At 42.3% G+C, this 17,879-nt stretch overlaps 2 pseudogenes; both read right to left on the reverse strand.

The window, feature by feature from the left end:
- Nucleotides 1-3,164: 3,164 nt before the first annotated feature.
- On the reverse strand, nt 3,165-5,777 carry LOC102520640 (annotated as a pseudogene).
- A 10,414-nt stretch (nt 5,778-16,191) lies between these two features.
- On the reverse strand, nt 16,192-17,605 carry LOC116666852 (annotated as a pseudogene).
- Nucleotides 17,606-17,879: the final 274 nt, after the last annotated feature.

A 17,879-nucleotide genomic window follows, 5' to 3' on the forward strand; every position in this document is an offset into this window, starting at 1 on the left:
AGCAACCTTCTACCAAGATGTGTGCTTGATTCCATGTACCCCATTCACCAAAATCATGTATACGCTGACCTCACCACTGCCTCTCCAGCGCAGTTCCTCAGAGCTATCTGAGAGGCTGTTTCCAGCCTAAAGTCCTCGGTTAAGTCCCCAAATAAAACTGAACTCACAGCTCTCACATCGTATGTTTTTTTTCAGTCAACATGTGGAAAAAAGTCAATAAAGCTAGATCCTTACCTCAGGCCACAAGTGGATTTTAATTTAATTTAGACCTAAATATGAAAAGGAAAAACTTGAAAAAATTATAGAAGAAAATATAGAAGGATACCCTCATGACCTTAGGACATAAAGGATTTCTTAAATAAAATAAAACAAAACTCAAACCATAAAAAAAAGAGATAAATTTGAGTATTTAAAAATTTTTTAAACTTCTCTACAACAAAAGACACTATAAACAGAGCAAAAAATCAAACAATTTGGAGAAGATATTTGTAACCATATAACTGAAAACAATTAGTATCTAGGATAAATAGAAATCCATAAAATGATACTATATTACACCCTGAATAAAGAATATAAATAAATATTCATATTCTAGCAAATATAATTTAAAAGTAAATGCATTATATATAAATTATATAGTATATATTATAATAAAAATTAATGTAATACAATAATATTTAACAAAATAAAGTAGATGCAAATGCTGGTGATCAGGAAAACCACCTAAAAGGTCTGACCTGTGGCCTGATAATCTGCTCTGCTCCTTAGCGCTTCTCTGTGCTAGAGATCCATGGACCAACCTTTTTTTTTTTTTTTTTAAGTCTAGTCCTTTTATGTTTCCCTTAGGAATGTTTTCCCCTAATGAGATTATAAACTGTCAAGGATGGGACTGAATCTGCAGCCCCCATGCCTATTCTACCTGCAGGTGTTTTTGGCTTACCTGACATGATGCTTTTTCAAAGATTTAATTTGACTACCTCTGAGTAAAGCTGCGAAGCTCCTCCATTCATAACAAGCCCCACTATTCTCCACAGTCTTATTTTCAACCCATGTCACATATTTCTTACCTTCCTGATCTCTGTATGCATTAGAATTATGACTTCTGCCCATGGGCAGTGATTAGCCTTCATTCTTTTAACTGATAAATCTATAAAGTCACTAATGTGACTATTCGCTGAAGCAATGCAAATAAAACACAGTCTCTGCCTTTGTTGGAGCTCAGAGTCTATTAGAGTGAGACACAAGTAAATAAATTATAACACCAGTGAGTGCAGTTACAGCTCTACACAAGGTAGCTGCCATAGCTAGGAGAGACTGAATAGAGCAAAGGGAGAGCGGGTGGAGGGGTGGGTAGAGGCTGCTTATAAAGGAGCCTTAGAGGGGATGGTATCTGAATTACATTTTGAAAAATAAATGCCCAGGCAGTCAAAAGAGAAGTGAGCATTCCTGGCTGAGGGAACCTCATATCTAAAATCACAGGTGACTCAGGATGGGGAGCAGATCAAGTGTGGGGGGTGATGGGACATGGGATAGCAGCTCAATTATATAAGCACCTCGTACAACTTCAGTTAAAACTGTGGCTCTAATGCTTGTTAAATAGGTAACTTTAGACAATTTACTTAACCTTTATGAGTCTCAGTTTCCTCAAGAGTCAAGCAGAGATAACATTTTCTTCCCGTGTTCTAATGAGGATTTAATGTGATAATGTTTGGTTAAATTCTTAGTGTAGCACCTAGTACAATGAGATGCTATCAGGAAATGTTAGCTTAATGGAACACTTAGGGCAGTTTTCCAGGCCTTTTGGTCACTTTGATGGCCTTTCTATGGAGGTCCACTACAGCATTTCTCCTTAATGTTTACCTGTATTTTCTAATTTTTCAATGATAAACATATATGTCTTTCATAATAGAATTAAATAAGACTTCTTTTTTTTATAATGCATGACTCTTTTGGCAGGCATGGACAAGACTATTTTAAATTTATATAGAAAGGCAAAGAACTTAAGGTTGGTAAAACAATTTTGGAAAATAAGAATAAAGTTGGAAGAATCAGTCTATTTAGACCAGGATGTCAAGACTTCCTCTACAGCTACAGCTATCAAGAGAGTGTGGCACTGGCAGAGGGCTAGACACACAGAGCAACGGAACAGAACAGAAAAGCCAGAAGAGACCTACAGAAAGAGGGGGAGAGAGAGATTGACTGATTAATTTTTTAAACTGGCTCACTTAGTTGTGAGGGGCTAGAAAATTCAAAATCTTGCAGGGCAGGCCAAGCCAGGCTGAAGAACCAGGGAAGAGCTGATTTTGCGATCTTGACTCTGAAGGCAGTCAGTCTAGAGGCAGAATTCCTTCCTCCCTTCGGAATCTCAGTCCTTTCTCTTAAGACTTTCAACTGATTGAATGAAGCCCATTCACATTATGATGGTAATCTGCTATACTCAAAGTCTGGTGTTTAAATGTTAATCACATCTGAAAAACATACCTTCACAGGAACATCAGACTGGTATTTGGTGGGGGAGTGGAGTTCAGTTTTTTTTTGTTTTGTTTCATTTTGTTTTTGAGAGATAAATGATTTCTTTGGGTTTACATTCTCCTATGAAATACAAATGCTGATTCAGTCTGTCAATGTATGAGAGAAGACCCTTTCAATGATACCATCTTTATAAACACTAATTATCTTCCCCAAGTCTGGATTTCCTGGAAGTCACATCACTCACAATGAAGCTTGTCTTTCATTTCTGTCATTTAAAGGCTGGTCTACTTCTAGCCTAAATCAGGAAAAATGTACAGAACCCACCACAATTTGTCCAGCAGGCTGACAGTGTTTTATGTCAAACTCTGATCCCCGCCCTGCAATTAGTAAGAAAATTTTGCTGCTTCACTCCTGACAGTCCCTGCTGCGGGCAGAACTGGTATCAGATGTTCTCTGAAACATACTGTCTTTCATCTAGACTCAGAAGTTAGATATACGAGAAGGAGGAGGAGGAGGAGGAGGAGGACAGCCATCAGCCATGGTTGTGGAGGGTGAGACTGACAGACCTAAGCCGAACAGGAGAGAACAGAGGTAGTTCTTGCTACAGCACAGTGGAGATGGATAACCTCACAGCTCCCAGACTCACAGACTTCTCAGCTTCCAGCCACCTCACCCGTGCTCCACTCCAGGAGTCATTTTTGGCACCAGGCTAGCTGAGGCTTATGGGCTTCTCCTTGTGCTTCTTCCCATGGTTTCAGCTGGGGGCCAGGGATCTTTACTATTTTAAGGATGGGGTGCTTAGGGAGCTGCCATGGGAGGACTGTTGCATAATTCAGCTCCCAAGGGGTTTATTCAGGTGCTTTTCAAACATAACATACTTCAGGACATCAATGGCCACACCTTCCTGTCCATATATTAACCGTCCAAATTGATCATAGACGGTCAGAGTCTGCTAAGTGCGCATGAGGACAATGATGTGGCCATTCATGATGTCCTGGTTCCGCATGTCTGAGAAGCAAATCTGAACCACTAGGGTGGCTCTGAAGAGTCTACAAAGCTCCAGCAAACGGTCTTATGTTTGATGTCCCAGACCACATCCAGGAAACAGTTATCAATTACCAAGCTATGAAGCTGATCATGATCTAAATTGTTTAGAAAAAGGTGAGCATCAATAAAGATAGCCTCAGCTTTCTCAGGGAAGTCCTTTGTTTTCAAATTAGCATCATATTCTTTTACCTTCTGAATGGACAATTGTGAAGCTACATTCTTCTTTAACTGCTCAGTTCTCTGTGTCAGTCCTTTCTTTGAAAGAGATGACATGAGAGCATTACCCTCAGGAGGAACACAGGTGTCAAAGATCCAGCTCTACAGGCCAGATGCACGGGATGCGCCAAATGTTCCAGAGGCATGGCCAGTCCTGCTTTCCCAGCACATTCTATAAACGCCTTTTTCTGATTTGTATTTGGGTTCAAAAATAGGGGGTGTGAAATGTTTTTTAGTTCTCACAGCTGTGTACTGAGTCACCAGGACTGACTGCAGAGACCACTATTCAGAAGCTCTGGATAAGTAAGACAACCTCCCCCGGCGTGGGGGCTGCCACTTCTTTCACACAAAGGCCTCTTGAATGAGGACTAGGAGTGAAGAGCCAGGGGCAGGAGAGAAGGCACATAGAATGGGGCTAGCTGCGTATGGAATCCAACTGAGTACCATGACCTAGCCAAAATGACACACAAAATCAAACATAGCAGCAACTTTTTTCCTAGCAAAAAAAATGGAAACTTAAATGTCCTTTACCAAATCAGTGACTAAGCAAACTTGTACATCTATACCACGGAATACTACTCAGCAATAAAAAAGAGCAAACAACCACTGATGCAGGTAACAACTTAGAGAGAACTCAAAGGCATGCTGAGTGAAATAAGCCAATCTCAAAAGGTGCCGTATGATTCCATTTATAAAACATTATTAAAATTACAAAATTATGCAGATGGAGAATAGATTGGTGGTTACCCGGAGTTAGGAATGAGGATAGGGGATTGGTATGGCTATAAAGGGATTGTAGGAAGGACTGATGGAATAGTTCTATATAGTGACTGTGGTGGTAACTACACAGATCTACAAATGTGATGAAATCGCATAAAACTACACACACACACATGCAAATGCACGTGCAAAATTGGTAAAATCCAAAATAACCTCTGTAGATGGTACCAATGCCATTTGCCTGTTCTAATATTGTGCTATGGTTGCTACTGAGGGACTGAGTGAAGGATACATGAGACCTTTTATATTGTTTTTGCAAATTCCTGTGAATCTAAACTCATTTCGAATTTAAAAGTTTTTAAAAGTACATGGGTTTAAAATTGCTTTGTCTTCCAATTTTTAATTTGCACCTAACCAAATTAATTATTCACCAGTATCTATGACTTACTCATTGTACATCAGCTATATTACACAGACTTTCTATTGGCAATTTTGTGCTCCATTAAAAAAAATCCAAGGGCCTCTGAATGCTTCTCCAAAACCTTTAAAAGATTATGCATGGTCAGCCCTATATGCAGACACCAAAAGAAGCTACTAACCATCAACCTCTATGCCATTGCCTAAGCTCACCTAATGTTAATCCTCTAGTAACTGTTAAAATACAGAAGGACCTTGTCAAAATGGAAAGATGTCGCCCTTGCTGGACTAAGAATGGCCTTTATCAGGGTCATTTGGGAGTCACCAGGTGTTACTGAGTCCCTCTCTCAGTATACAAGTATGTCTACAAAATCCTCGTGTTGCCTCTGGAGGGCGCTGATCCCGTTTTTCGTGCCTCCAAAGTGAAATTCTTTCAGAGCCAGACAGAGCCTAGAAAATCACAAGGGTCCATCATTACCACCACAGGGCGACCTTTGCCAAGTGCAAAACAAAATCATCTGTAGAGTCTCGGCTGCTGTGTTAGTGCCTCATTCAGCACCACAGACTTCGGTGCACGGTGGAGCAGGGCCACATTCACAGCCTAGCTGTCCCTGCAGCCCGGTGTTTCCAGGCCCTGACGCCACCTGTGCCTGCTCATCTGCAGTGACCCCGCTTAGGTGGCTCCCCTTCGGGTTTCCGAGGCCCTCGTGAGGGTGAACTGACCCAGGGTTCCCTGGATGCTTCTCTTCTTTCACCCCTGATTTCCTATGCACGCAGGGAGCAGGGCAGGGAGTTTTCTTTGGCTGACTCGGTGTTTGGCAGCCACTTAGGAGTGAAATTGCTCTGTGCTGGGCAACTGAGATGAAAACCAGCAGGTGCAGCCAGAGAACAGGCCTGGAAGACATAGATTCCAGATCTATTCCTTGCACACAATGCAACTGCAGTAATGACTACTAATACGGTGGGAGGTGGGGAGGGGCATAGTTTTTCCATTAGTAAAATTTTGATGACAAGGGGGCCGGGTGCCCGATGCAGAAAGCAGAGGGATGGCGATAAAAGGAACCACCTAAAATTAAACTGTGAGTAAGCACTAGGATCAAATTACGAGATAAGTTTCAAACAGTGATCAAAGTTTGCAAAAGTCCTAGGTGCATTTTCTGAAAATGTAAATTGATATGTATTTACGTATCTTATATGTGTCTATATGATTCCCCAATTAGATCATAAGTTCCTCAAAAGTCAGACCCCGAGAATGGCTGGTCTCTTTTGCTGCATGTACTAGAATTCAATAAATTACAGAAGGCTACTCACATTTGCCCAGTACCTAGTCTGTGTTCTTTTAAAGATGCAAATTCATTCCATTTAATCCTCACAGCAATGCCATTAGCACATATTATTGCCTGCATTTTGCAGATGTGGAAAAGCACTCAAAGTTTTAGTGACACGCTCAACGATTTATAGGTAGTTAAGTGGGAGGACTGACATTCAAATACAGGTCTGTGTGTCTAACCCTAAGACCATGTTCTCTCAACAGCACCAGTCTCCCAAATATTTATTCATTTACTTCAGCTCAAATGTATGCAAAATATGTATGTGTATATGTACATTTTAAATGCTTAAGGTAACCCAAAATAAATCTTTACTAACTAGCTCACATTGAAAGAAGGCTAGGTTCGTGATTATAGTTCTAATGACACAAAAACTTCCATAAGTGCTTCCTGAATCGAGCAATAATAAGTCATGCTCTATATCATTTGTGTTAATTGAAAATGGGAAGTATGGGTACAGTAACTCTTTATGAAGAAGGTAACTTGTCTAAAATGCTTCCCAATATTAAAAAAAAAAAAATGATATTAGCTGGAGGGAGAGAAGGGAGATGGAGAAACCAAAAGGAGGAAAAAAAAGGTTGCTTTTGTGCTGGCTTCAGAAAGGAACTCCAGTGAAATTTCAGAGCACTGTGGGGTTATTTCAAATTCTGAATTACAGCAGCTTGCTAGGCAGTTAGATAGAGATGAGCACTGGGCAGGGAGAGAGGAAGGGGAAAGGAGCAACCCAGAAAATAATGGTATGCCTGCACTCAGGACAAGGGGCTCCAAAAACTTTCTCTAAATGAGGGCCAACAAAGAAGACAGCTAGGATCCAATGCTGCATCCATGCAATAGAAAGAAGGAGCCGGCTTAACCTGGTCCAATGCTCATTATAATGTAATTAATATTACATTTTGAGCCCCCTCCCGTGGGTTTCTCTGTGTGCTTCATGGGTAAGAACCGCCCAAAAGGGGATGGGCGCACCTGAGCACAAGGGACCTGAGCTGTCAGTCAGCCTGAGCACTCAACCTGAGCCGTGAATCAATCAATCAATCACGAAAAACACCCCTAAGCCAGGATATAGAAACAGGAGAAATAAAGGAATGGCGCCATTTTTCCTCTCTTGGACTGGCCCGCTCCCAACAATTGGGAGCGTACTCTATTTTACTACCTTTTTGCTTTACTAATAAAATCATCTTTATATCACACTTTCTGTCCCTCATTAAAAATTATTTTTTTTTTCGAGTGACTAAGAACCGAGGTAATTCTTATTTCCCTCCTCCTGGTAACACTTTCAGTTACAAAAATTTTTGGTGACGTCTTCACTAGTGCAGGTAGTATTGTTGCCGATAGATGGAACCGGTGTTCCAGGTTCTTGTCCTGTCCCAGAAAGAATTCAGAGACAAGACGTAGTGGTTAAAAAAGGTAAAGTGAGGATTTATTAAAGGATGGACAGTACACTCTCAGGGGAGAGCCGGCAGGCTGAGGTGAGCGGCTGCCCTGAGTTTCTTTGGCAAGTTAGCCACATAGGGAGTAAAAATGAATGGGCAGAATATTCATTGGCGAGGGAAGCGTTTGGGGTTGTATTCCCTGATTATCATCCCAACTCCACCTTCCCAAAGTGAGGAGGGATTTTTGTCCTTATTTAGTCTGGATCGGAAGTGTCATGGCATCGGTGCATGATGGGTACTTCTGATCAGCAAGGCTAATTTTATTGAAATGAGGGCATAATGAGCAAAAGGTTACATTCGGACACTAGAAATTCCTGCCTTTTCTCACCTTTCTTTGTTCTTCTCAAGGCCACTTGTCACCCCAAAAGGCATGATCTCTTATCAGCCCAAAGTTTCCTGCTTTTCCTTCTCTGCCCAGGGACCCCTGGTGCTTACATGATGTGTGGTTTCCTGCATTTGGCCTGTGCCCCTCCTTTCTGCCCAATTCCTGCCATTTGGTCGGTGTCCCCCTTTCTCTGCTCATATCTAGCTACCTGTCTGCTCTACCAGTATTAGGAACTTGTGTGTTGGAGGACAACACAAATTGCTTGACAGAAGTGACAAGCTCTGCCTCATGCAAAATCTTACTTCCACCTGCCAAGTAATTCCAGAGGCTTTTTTTTTTAATAAAGGGTATTATAAAACAAAAAAAAATATCTGATACAGTCTCTCAAATACAGCACAGGATTAGAGCTGAAGTCTGATGTAAAATATAGCGTGAACTGCATTCGCTGCTGAAAACGTAGAACTTTACCTGAGCCTCACGTTCCCGGAAAACAGGGATAGTCAATACATCCTTTCGTATTTCAGAAAACAGTTTATTGCAAAGAAGCATCCTTTCACATATGACTTGTATAAAACCCATGGATGACTCCACTGTGTGTCTCTGCCAAGGCCAGGCACAGGCTCTCGAAATTCCCTTTCTTTACCTAATAAATGATTGCTTGAACTGTTTATCCCCACTGAACAGTCCGGACAAAATGCTCACTAACTTGACCTGACCAACTTTCATCCGGCTTCTCTCTTTCCCCCAGAATCCTGAACTTTGGCCCACAGTTGCACGTAAGCAAGCATTAGGAGCTTAAGGAAGCACTGGAATACAGAACAAAACCCCTTAACAGCCTTTCCTGAGAATCAGCTGACCACAAAAACAGACATTTTCTGCTCAACAGACCAACCAATCCCCGGTTCACCCCACTCTCCACACCCAGACCTTCCTAGCTTTGTTTATTTCTCCCTTTAAAATGAAATCCCTTTCTGCCTGGCCTTTGAGACCCTTATAGATATAATGGTCAGAGCCTTCTGTTGCAATAGTTCCTTCCCTCCTACTGTAATAGCCCCCCTCTCCCAACTCCCATAGTCTTTTCAACTAAAGTCCCTCCTTACTTGAGTCTGGGTTTGTTTTTTTATTTGACATTGCCTGAAGATATAGTTTCTAATATTTTTGGAATTATCTTCTCCTCTGTCATGTTTGCTTTTATTTATGATTTCACTTTTATGGATTTTAAGTATTCACAGCTGATACAGAAGCCCCACAGGCAGAGGGATCAAACTCTCCAAGGGTATTAACAAGCTCCCCACATACCTCTTAGGTTAAAATGGAAATGAATAGATAGGTAGGAGGGCTGCTTCCATATGCAAACTCCTCCAGATAATCAATTCTATTCCAATATCTTGCTGGCTGCAGAATTACAGCTTCTGGGGCCATTTAATTCACTTCCAGCTAATGCCTAAGGTGCCAATGGATAACAAAGGAAAAACAAAAAGTAGAGATCAAACTAAAATATTTCATTAGACCACAGCAAGTTAAAAGCCTGGCCAACTCTAAGTTTCACAGAGCATCTCTGTCATCTCATCCCTGAACTGGCCCAAATAAAAGGTTTGCTAGTGTTTACAAACTATCAACTTTGCACCTTGAAAATACTTATGTTATCATAGGAAGTTCAATGATATTATTTTAAACAAAAGTTAGGTTATACAGACTAGTAAAGGATGTTTTTGACTAGTGTATTTAGTAATAGATAAAACCATAAGTTAAAAATTATAAATCACATTTAATTATACATATTTAATGAATTTTTCACTGAAATCATAGCTAAATTTAAATAATCGGATTACGTAGTATCCGTAGTCATAGGGTGCTTTTGCTGGTTTTGAGACAGGAAGAAAGGGGACAGGGCACGGCCATTCAAGGAATGACACAGCAATTAACACCAAGATTGAGGAAGACTCAACCTCCAGTGGGCCTTGAGGCTCAAGATGGTGGAAGATTTCACTTCTGGTAGACTTTGAGCTTCATTATACGCTCATTGTAATATATTAGCGTGGTAAATGGCACTCCCATAGGCACAATGACAGTTTGGAGGCTGACCATAAAAGGTCAAAAAGTGGATGGTGGTACAGTTCCTGGGAAACCCAGCCCCTTCCTCAAAGTAGCTGGAATAATCCTCCCGCTTGTTAGCATATAAAGTTACCCAGCCTATAAAAACTAACACCCACCACACCTCATGGCTGCTCTCCCTTCTGAGTGAGACAGACTGCACTCTGTCTGCAGAGTGTGTAACTACTCTGAGCACCCAACCCCCACACCTAGTGGCCTTTCTCCTGCCTTCTGAAACAGCCTGCACTCTGTCTATGGAATAAGTATCTCTTTGAATAAATCTACTTTTACTCAACTGTGGCTCACTCTTAAACTCCTTCCTGTGAGAAGCCAAGGACCCACACTTGGCGGAGTACATCCCAGGGACTCAACAGAAGTTGCCTTGAAGTCTCTGTTCTTTGTTGGAGATTTGCAGATTCGTGGGGGTTTTGGGGGGGGGGTTGGTTTGTTTTTGTTTTCTCGTCATTCTATTGTGATATCAAGAAACTAAGAAGCCTAATGAAAAAATAAAATGCTTATGTTGGGACACAGACATCCTCTCGCCCCACATTCTTTTTCCTGTATCAGTTTCCTGCTCAGAAGTTTCTGGTACACATTGTCATGGTTACAAGGATCAGCAGTATAATGAGAAATGTTTAAAAACTGGCTCTGGAGGAGAGGGGATGTGTAGCACTTGCCGATTTCCATGGTGTAAATACTCCCACCATGGTCAATTTCAAGCTTGCAATGTGACTGCACTTGGAGTTGAGAAAGAGATGCTCAGCAATCAACCACACTGATACAATAGATGTAGATAACCTCAAGAGCACAGAATAATAAAATGAGGTAAAATAATTAGGAAGTGATGAGTTTTGAGTACATATAATTTTTGGTTTTAATATAACTTAATTGTCAGTTTACATAATTTACATTTTATTAATGGCTGTGTGAAACAACAGGCAAAATTCCTGGAAATTTAACAGTCAGCTTCTGTATGCTGGCACAAGCTGATACCAGTGCCTGCAACCCCTAGAGGCCTAGGTAACATTATTTAAGACAGGAATGATTCAGCTCACAGAAGCTTAAGCTTTTACTGACCAAAAGGCATATATCACCTGTGGTAGTTTGAATGGTGGCTCCCAAAAGATATGTCCAACTGGAACCTGTGAACATGGGCTTATTTGGAAAAAGAGTCTTTGCTGATGGAATTAAGAACCTCAAGATCAGATCATCCTGGATTATCTGGGTGGGCCCTAAATCCAACAGCCCTATGTCCTGATGAAAAAAGACGCAGACAGAAGAGAACACATTGACACAGGGAGAAAGGCCACATAAAGAAGGAAGCAGGGTGGGTAGGGTATAGCTCAAGTGGCAGAGCACATGCTTAGCATGCACAAGGTCCTGGTTCAACACCCAGTACCTCCTCTAAAAATAAATAAATGAATGAACCTCCCCCTTCAAAACAAAACAAAACAAAAAATTTAAAAGAAAGAAAAGAAGGAAGCAGAATTTATGGTCAGTTAATACACAACAAAGGAGGCAAGAATATACAATGGAGAAAAGACAGTCTCTTCAACTAGTGGTGCTAGGAAAACTGGACAGCTACCTGTAAAAGACTGAAATTAAAACATTCTCTAATACCATATACAAAAATAAACTCCAAATGGATTAAAGACCTGAATGTAAGACCAGATACTATAAAACTCCTAGAGGAAAACATAGGCAGAACACTCTTGGACATAACACAGCAATATTTTTTTTTGTAACCAGCTCCTAGAGTAATGGAAATAAAAGCAAAAAAAAAAAAAAAAAAAAAAAGGGGGGGATGTAATTAAATTTAAAAGCTTTTGCACAGCTAAGGATACCATCAACAAAACAAAAAGACAACCTACAAAATGGGAAAAAATATTCGCAAATGATGTGACCAATAAAGGACTAATTTCCAAAATATACAAACAACTTATACAGCTTAATATCAAAAAAAAAAGCAACTCAATCAAAAAACGGGCAGAAGAACTAAATAGACATTTCTCCAAAGAAGACATACAGATGGTCAATAAGCACATGAAAAGATGCTCAACATTTCTCATTGTCAGAGAAATGCAAATGAAAACTACAATGAGATATCACCTCACACCAAACAGAATGGACATTATTAAAAAGTCCACAAACAATAAATGGTGGAGAGGCTGTGGAGAAAAGGGAACCCTCCTACACTGTCGGTGGGAATGTAGGTTGGTGCAGCCACTATGGAAAAACAGTATGGAGATTCCTCAAAAGACTAAAATAGACTTATCATATGATTCAGCAATCCCACTCCTGGGCATATATCCAGAGGAAAATATAATTCAAAAAATTACATGCACCCCAATGTTCACAGCAGCACTATTTAAAATAGCCAAGATACGGAAACAACACAAATGTCCATCGACAGATGATTGGATAAAGAAAATGTGGTATAGGTATACAATGGAATACTACTCAAGCATTAAAAAGAATAAAATAATCCATTTGCAGCAACATGGATGGATCTGGAGACCATCATTCTAAGTGAAGTAAGCCAGAAATAGAAAGAAAAATACCATATGATACCACTTATATGTGGAATCGTTAAAAAAAAAAAAAAAAAAAAAAAAAAAAGGAGGGCGGACACAAATGAACTTATCTGCAACACAGAAACAGACTCACAGACAGAGAAAACAAACTTATGGTTACCGGTGGGTAAAGAGAGTGGGAAGGGGTAAATTGGGAATTCAAAATTTGCACCTCTTGGGGAGTGATGGAAATGTTAGCTATCTTGATTGTGGTGTTGGTTTCACTGGTATATACATTTATCAAAACTCATCAAATTGTTCATCTCAAATATGTGTAGTTTACTGTACAGGAATCATACCATAATAAAAGTGTTTAAAAAAAAAAAGAAGAAGAAGAAGGAAGCAGAGACTCAGGCAACCCATCTACAAGCCAAGGAAAGCCAAGCATTGCCAGCAGCCACCAGAAGCTAGGAAAGCACCCTGGAACAATTCTCTCTCTGATCCTCCAGAAGGAACCAACCCTGCCGACATCTTGATTCTGGACGGCTGGCCTCCAGAACTGTGAGAAAATTAACTTCTGTTGCTTTAAGCCACCAAGTTTGTGGTAATTTATTATGACAGCCTCAGGAAATGAATATGCTACTCCATGACAGTTAGCCCTGGTCAAACTAAACTCAAAGAAAGAGGCTTTCCAGATTTTAAAAGCTTTAAACTAATACCTTGGAAAAATTTGCAGCCCTGTAATCACGTAGGATCACAGTGGAGAAAACAGGTAAAATTTAAAGAGAAAGACAGCTTACTGCTGGTATTCCTTTTTGTCGTAAAAAGTCATCTCATATCTTAGTACTCCTTATAGGTCAGGCATGACTAGACTGCCTGGTGACCTAGACCCAATCTCAAAACTACTGATAGCCAGAGCTTATTTACCAGGTGGGGAAAACAGATGTTCTTAAATTTCTCAGCTGTAGCCTTCTTTTTATGTCCAGAGGATCAGCTCCTGTTTTAATTGTATTTAATTCCTGTTTCCTAACTCTATTAATTGGGAAAGAAAAGAGTAAAGAAAGAAACTGTGATAGGTGAACATCCAAGAGACCTTGTAAAGGATAGCAGGCTTGAAATTTTCCCATTGATTGTCATTATTAATCTGACTACATAATTGGTAGGGCCCAGTGCAAAATCTCAAGACAGTTACAGCAGAGCATTAAACCAAGCAGGAGCCCTTCTAAGCACAGGTCTTGTGCAACTGCATGAGTCACGTGCCCATGAGTCCAGCCCTATCAATGGGATATCAAGCCAAGCTACTACAGACTAGAAATTTTGATTCTTGAATCTAATATACTACTCTCAACTTTTTTCCTAGTTCTTATTTCCATTTAGAAATGACTTGCCATGTTATTTGTTGCAAATAAATATTGATATGCATTGAATTTTTTTTTAGAAGCTTTATTCACAACCACCAAAAAATGGAAACAACCCCAAGCTTTCATCTGGTGAATGTAAAACAAACTGGTATATCCATACAATGGAACACCGCCAAAAAGCAACAACATGGATGAATCTCCACGATGTTATGCCCAGTGCAAAAACTCAGCCTCCAAAGGTCACATCATGCATGATGACTTGACACCCTGGAAAAGGCAAATCCATAGGGATGGAGAACAGATCACTGTTTGCCAGAGGCTGGGGTGGGGCGAGGGCTTGACTCCAAAGCAGAAGCACTGGGGAATATTTAGGAGGAAGGGCCCTGCTTTGTGTTCCTATTGCGGGGATGGTTACATAACACCATACATGTGTCAAACCCTTAGGACTGTACAACCAAAAAAAAAGTTAATTTTATGGTATGCTAACTTAGGAATTTTTTTGAATGAGAAAAAAATTGGCCATATATATCCAAATACATTTTTCTTATAAAGTACTTTAAAAGAAATTTTCCATCTGAGTTTCTGCCAGAAAAGCTGCTTTGAGGGGCTCTGCCACATCAGCCCTGGTATTCTGTGGGACTGTTTTTCCATCTGTGAAACAAGATCTGTCCAGAGCAGTGATTTGGCATTCATTTTCCTCCCCAGTTTCATCCCTGGGCACTCCTTTTGTGAAAGTGAGGCAAGGGCACATTTGGAGACGAAGAATGTTCAGCATCCACCAGGCTCCAGACCCACAGCTCTACGTCAACTGGAGCAGTCGTGCTTTTGTTTATTTCGTGTATCGGTTGTCTGCAGAACTTTCATTTAGAATAGCTGTTCCCAAGCCACATCCTTAGGTATCTGGGGAGTTTGAACAATCCCAGATTCCAGGCCCTAGTGGTGGAGTCAACTCGACTGTCCGTTGGGCAAGTGCCCCCGTGGATCTCAGTGGTTAGCCAGAATGAGGCACTGGTTCTAATGGTCAGTGATGCCAAACTAGATGTTTCAGGGGGAGCATGAAGTGTGGGTTCTTGCTTCAGAACCTTTGGATACATAATTGGATTCTGAAAAGGCTGCTAAGTCTAGGCCTCCCCTGACACAGGGTCTGAAAGGACCTTAAACTTCTCCCTCCCCCCACAGGACAATTTTAGAGAAGAGCACTTTGTAACAATAAAGAGCTGTGCACAGATAGGGGAAATGCTGTTATGAGGTTGAAAGTGGTGACCAAAGACAGCAGGACTGGGGAGTATCATTAATAACAAGAGCTGCCCTTTACTCCAAGCAGGTGCCCTGTGCCAGTCCCACTGTTAGCAATCCTTTTACCCTCACAACAACCCTGGGAGAGAAGAGCTGTCATTGCAGAGAGGGGTAAGGAAACTGAACCCCCAAGAAGCCCCAGGTCACAGGATGACAGAGCTGGGTCCCAGCCCACACCCCCAACCGTCCGGGCCAAGAGGAAACCATGAGGTCTGACATCAGGCCTGCTCTCTCAGCACAGGCCCCAGAGAAAGGGACTGATGCTACTTTCCATCTAAAGGCTGGTGGGAAGTCACTAAAGGCACCTTGAGACCTTGCCATCTGGAATAGCTCTCAAAAATTACTTTCAAGTTTTATATAATGAAATGCTTTCCTCAAAACCTATCTTATGCTTAAGCCTAACCTATAAACCCAGAGTTGGGCTGCCGTGGTTGAAGGTGAGGGGCAAGGGTGGCCAAAGGTTCCCAAGGCTCCTAGAGCAACACTTGATGGCCACTTACCTAGTAAATTGGCACTTCCTGTGAGAGGTACAAGAGCCATGATGCCTAAGGCCCTGGTTTTGGGTTCCAAAGAATGAAGTGGGACACAGGCTGCCTTGCTCCTGTGAAGTCCATCCCAGGAAGGGCTGCAGGATTCCAGGCCTGCCACATGCAACGAGCATGGGGGCAGGTGCATCTGAATGGGTAGCCCCTGCTTCCCCCACTCTGGCCTGGCCCCAGCGGTCGTGCCCTGGCACTCACAAGATAGGAAACTTATTTTCACCATCTTACTTTTAGTAAGAGTTTTACTCCTCAGAGATACGGATTATAAGGTTAAAAACTGCAGTCGCCTTACCTTTTTTCTTGGCTTTCTAAGAGCCATCATCTGATTTTCTCTATCAACTAAAGTAGAATGTTCAAGCTCAGATCTTGGTGTGGAATCAACGGCAGATCCGCACCTCTGACCCCTGGGGCAGGGGCTGGCCAGGACGGCTCACTGTTTGGCTGCCATCAAACGGACTTCCTTTTCATAGACGTCGGTGATCACCCCCATGGGGAGTGGACTGTGTGCTCAGTGTTATTGCCAAACAGCTGGAACTCGTAGTGGACAAGCCGTTCCCAAAAACCGATGTTGGGCGGGATGACGACGGCCGGCGCGGCTTGGTCCAGGCGTGGTCCAAGCAGCGCGGTGGCCGGTGCTTCCGGGGGCAGCAGAGCCGAGGGCGGCAGAGCGTTGGAGCAGAGACACGACTCAGCGCAGCAGGGGACGGCCCTGCTTCGTCTCCCTACCGTGGGGGCGTTCAGCAGCGGGGCCCAGGAAGTTGCGGGGCACGAGATGGACGCATCTGCCCCAAGCACCTGCACCTACTGCATGTCCTCCTATGAAGTGTTCTCTGTCTCCACCGAGACGTTGATGTCACGGTGATCTGGAAGCGGGACAGCATGAGCTTGTTGCTGGCGGCCACACCGTGGCTGATGTACAGGCTGCTGGTGATCTGTGAGAGGGTGTTGGCCGAGGGCTGCCGGAACCGAACCAGCAGGGCACACGGGAGTGCGATAACCAAGGCCGCGGAGGGGCAGTGGCCAGCAAAGAGGGAGCACTGCACATTTCTCCTAGGCTGAATCCACCGAAAACTCTCAACCGTCGGCGGGTGGGCTCGTTCAGGAAGCAGCCGCACCAAGAAATGTTGGGAAAGGGTTTAGAGCAGAGGAAACCAGTCACTTCTTCGGAGCCACAATTCCCGCAGGGGCTCTGGTTTCCGGGCAGGCATGAATGGGCCCTGGCGGGTCCTCAGAGAGATCCAGGCCCCGGCTCCCGGTTACCCGCCTGCAATCGCGAAGGGCCCCCTGGCGACCCTACTGGAGAAGTGCGAATTAAATCTTGCAGAGCCTTATAAATAAAAATCAGGTAATTCCTCCCAATTTCTTAAGGAGTTTCGAATGCAGCTCACTATCTCTTCTTAAGCACAAACGGAAGGAAACCCATGTAGTCTACCATATTGGATATTAAATTCAGAACAAAAGCTATTGAGAATTGGAGCACTTAGCACTGGAATGGAGCTTAAAGACAAGGCCCTCCCTGCAAAACTTCAGGATGGCATAGATAACCAGTTACCTGGGACCTTTTCAGTGAGGCCATCTAAACAGCTCTATGAGAGTTGGGCCCAAAAGCCAAATGAAGGACTCCCAAAAAACAACCCAGAAGTCAGAGAAAATGATGTCCTCAGCCACCTAGAATGTTTTACTGATTTTCCAAGAGATACCTGTGTCTTCGTAAAAGCAAATACTTAACACTGGGTAAATTTTCTCAAGTGCTGGGAGGGCTTCCCACTGGCTATGGCTGTTACTGATGTTGTTTAGGATTCGTGACTCACCAGGCAGCAGCTTACAGGCTTTTGAGGGACCATGACCCTGCCAACACCATGATTTTGGACTTCTGGCCCCCAGAACTGTGAGAGAATAAATTTCTGTAGTTTTAAGCCACCCAATTTGTGACATTTTGTTGCAGCAGCCCTAGGAAGCCCATACACTTCTCTAGTCTTTTACTCACGAAAGCAGACCTTAATGCAAGCAAGTGAGAGGGACAATCTTACAGGAACAGCCTTGAATTCACACTTTTAATATACATCTCAAATCTCACTATTTTAAATGTCATCTGTAACAAGCAACCCATGACACACT

This window comes from Camelus ferus, chromosome 11 (assembly GCF_009834535.1).
Source record: "Camelus ferus isolate YT-003-E chromosome 11, BCGSAC_Cfer_1.0, whole genome shotgun sequence".
NCBI classification, from domain to species: domain Eukaryota; kingdom Metazoa; phylum Chordata; class Mammalia; order Artiodactyla; family Camelidae; genus Camelus; species Camelus ferus.